A 4,236-nucleotide genomic window follows, 5' to 3' on the forward strand; every position below is an offset into this window, starting at 1 on the left:
GCTTAGTGCCTATGTATGTACATATACACACATACTTCTACTTAATGCCTTAATGTGTATATCTATAGATAGATATTAAGCATTCATGTTTGCTGACATCATAAAAGAAGACAGAGGAACATAGTTTTTCTCATAGCTAGAGTGATCCTTTCAAAATGTAAGTCATATTGTATCCTAAGTCTGGTCAAAATTCACAATAGCTCTCAATTTTCTGAAGAGTAGAAATCAACGTCCTTCCAAATGCCTGTAAGAACCTATAAGAGCCGTCCTTGAATTAGCTCCTTATCTAATTTCTCTCTCTTGACTATACTTCTGGTGTAGTGCTTTCCTTCTGTTCTTTAACACTTGAAATGTGCTCCAACTTCAAGGCCTTTGCATTGGCCATATTTTCTGCCTGGAGTGCTCTTTTTCCTTACTGCCACACAGCTTCTTGCCTTTTTCAAATCTTTGCACAAAAGTTATCTTCTCAATGAGGATGATGGAGGCATCCCATTAGAAATTACATCCAACTCTCTTGCTTCTCCTGACAAATGCACACCCCTTCTGACTCTGCTCTTTATTGTTCTAAGGCTCTTAGCATTACTAATATCCACTACCATATTGTTAGAAGTTAACTGCACTCCCTCTACACACATACCCCACCAAAGAAATGCTGAAACCCTAACCCCAGGACCTCAGAATGTGACCTTATTTGGAAATAGGATCCTTAACAGATGTAATTAGTTAAATTAGGAGGAGGTCTTACTGGAATGGGGGCATGAGTGGGGGCTACTCCAATATGACTGATGTCCTTACAGAGAAGAGAGAAACTTGAACACAGACATAGGAAGAACATCATGTGATGATGAAGACAGAGACCATTTATGCACCTGCAAAACCCACCAAAGACCACTGGCTAACGCTGAAGCTAAGAAGAGGCAAGGAAGGATTCCTCTGTAAGTTTTCATTGGAGCGTTACCCTGTGGACACATTGATTTCGGATTTTTAGCCTTCAGAACTGTCAGACAATAATTTTCTGTTGTTCTAAGTCACCCAGCTTGTGGCATTCTGTTAAGGAAGCCTTAGGAAATGAATGCGTCTATCTATATACTGTATCGTTACTACCTAATTCACTTTGTATTGTCTTATTGTTTATTGTTTGTCCACCTCCTGCCACTGACCCCTTTCTCCCAGAAGGCAAATAAAGAACAGCAGGGATCTTTTTCATTGTTATATCCCAAAGCACCTACAAGAGTTCCTGGTACACAGTACATACTCAATACTATCTGAATGAAGTAATCCTCATATACATTGTTTCATCATTTAATTATTTTAGTTGTTCTTTGTGACTTCTCAGTTTTTGTTTTGTTTTAGTGTTTTATTACCCACAGTAATGGACAACATAGCTAGCAGGAAGAATTTAAATAACAACTAACACTCAATTTAACATCTCTTTTTGACATAAATATTTAAGAATAATTGTTAAAAGTAATGAGGTTGACTGTTTATAACTTCATCTCTTTTTATTTCCCCTAGCCATGCTTTGTGAAGATGCTGTGGAATAAGTGATCAAGTCAGACACCAGAAAAGAATAGGAGAGTTAAGATAATCAGCTCCAGAGCAATAGAGTGGATTGAACATAAATTGTTTAACTCTCTAACCAAGACTCCATGGAAGAAATTATTATTCATAATAAACTTCCCAAACCATTATGGTGTCTATCCACCAATACCGTCAAACTTCTCAACTTTCAATTATTAAGAACATTCAGGGAAGCATGGGTGATTCAGTCGGTTGAGCAACCAACTTCAGCTCGGGTCATGATATCACGGTTTGTGGGATCAAGCCCCGTGTCGGGCTCTGCACTGACAGCATGGAGCCTGCTCAGGATTCTCTCTCTCTCTGTCTTTGTCCCTCCCTCCATCTCTCTCTCTCAAAATAAATAAACTTTAAAATAAATACTCCAAATTAGTTTATCCAGTTTAACTAAACTCATCTCTCAGCAACCATAAAATCTGTGAAGTTTGACAGGTATTGTACATTTACTAATATAATTCATTCTAACATGATAAAATACCTCCCTATACGTTTATATTTGCACTTAGCAGTGAGTTCCCCCTCACCCCCATCCCGCTCTAGCCACTAAAATTATGCCTTGAAATTGACTGCCCTAGTGAAAGTGAAAATACCTATTGCTTTTATTTATCTATCTATCTATCTATCTATCTATCCTATTGCTTTTAGAAATAAGAAGTCATTCTTCAGCTTAGACTTTTTGGTTTTGGTCAAGGTTTATTGCTTGATACACTTGAATCTAAGCACTGATGAGGGGAAACAGGTTTTAAATCACAAAAGCTTCCTTTTCCTAAAGCAAACCTTGATGTTCTGAACATAATTTTACTGTAAGGCATAGTGAAGAGAAAAATGAAGATATTATAAGTAGGGAACAACCTTTGTAGGTAGAAAGAAATAGAGGCTCTTAGAATAAAAAAAAAAAGGAGAGAAAAAGAAAAGCAAAAGTGAACTAAAGTTCTTTCATTTTTTCTATCTGTGGCCATATAAAAACTTGGGGAGGACATTAATATAGCATCAGATAGATCAGAGAGAAGCTAAAAGTAGAGGGGAGTGTACACAGTTTCATATTTGAAAATCTAGAAAAAGACTGAAAAGCCGAGTGCTTTTGTGGCATCATAGGGTGAGCACAGCAATGTAGATATGGCAGCTCATAGTGTGTGGGCAGAGAAGAACTCAGTACATCCATGCTGCCTGCTTCAGTTCTCAGTGATCTATGTGAGGAACAGAATTTCATAAGCTCCTGCAGAGTTCTTGGTCACGAATTTAAAGTTTCCCAGCAGTCGCCAGACTTGGCAGGTACAAGACCTGATAGAGCAGAAGAGCCCGGGCTCAGAACACAATGGAGGGCATGGTGGAGTGTCTATGCAACCACACAATCGATGCAGTGTCAGTAGGGGTGGAGGATATTGGGGTTGGACTCTCAGCTCCTGACCTTGCTTAGGACGGACCATACAATTACACAGGCGTACATAACATGGAGACCGGGCAAAACAGTTACTCCTCAGCTGGAGTTCAGTAGGAGTGAGCTTGGGATACCATGTGGACTAGCACCATTTTCAGCTTCCCCCATGTGTAGACAACATGTAGCAAAGGAGGCGGAGGGTGTGTGAAAGAAAGCCGCCATAGAGGTTTTGGATTTTCAATAGATTAAAAAACTACCCGAATTACCTACTTGCAAACCTAAAATGTTCCTTGTTTTGTTGTTTTCCTTTGTGAACAGAAATAACTACAAGGGACGTTAAATCAGTTGTACGAAATGAAGACAGCAATGTCATTTTGCACATATGAGCCATATGTGAAAATATTCAATTTTCAGGGGCTCAGTTTTTTAAAAAAACCGGCTGGAATAAACAAAAAGTCTCAATTGTAAAGTTTAGTAAGATAGCATATGAGACCTCACTACTGAAATAGCACAAAGTATATGAATCATTCTATATCCTGGCCAAAAAAATTAACCTTTTTTTCTTGTGGACACTAAGTATTTTTAAAAAGTTATTTAATATTTGGAAATACGTATACCATTTACACTTCACATTTTAGATTATAAAAGATGTACATGAAAACAATCTTTCTTCGATAGTGTCAATGTGGTATAAGACTAGAAAAGATTTAAAATCTACTTTTATTTGGTAAGTTAATTGTGTATTACTAGGACAGTGGGAGTAAATGAACAACCTGACCAATTATCAATAACAGGAAATAAGTGTTTTCCTGCCAAAACTGTACCCAATGCTTACAATTTTAATCATGACTTGGGCATACATGTGTCATTTGTTATGATTTGCTGAGCATCCTAAATGTTTTTGGTATTTTCACAACCTAAATATTAAGAAGCCTGTGAAGTGGAATTGAAGATAAATAGATAATATATATTCCTCACATTTGAAATTAAATGATCCTTAGGAAAAACATTTTTGCTTATTATAATTTTCAACCAAAAATACTGAGTTGGTTCGATATAACTTTTATTTTAAATAAAAATTACAATTTATTTGTTTGCAAGACAAGATTAAATGAAACTTAATATAACTACTATTTAATTTTTTTAAATGTTTATTTAGTTTTTGAGAGACAGAGCACAAGTGACAGAGGGGCAGGGAGAGAGGGAGACACAGAATCTGAAGTAGGCTCCAGGCTCTGAGCTGTCAGCACAGAGCCCGACGCAGGGCTCAAACTCACGGA

The sequence above is a fragment of the Herpailurus yagouaroundi genome, unplaced genomic scaffold (assembly GCF_014898765.1).
Source record: "Herpailurus yagouaroundi ecotype Mexico unplaced genomic scaffold, PumYag 28, whole genome shotgun sequence".
Taxonomy (NCBI): Eukaryota; Metazoa; Chordata; class Mammalia; order Carnivora; family Felidae; genus Herpailurus; species Herpailurus yagouaroundi.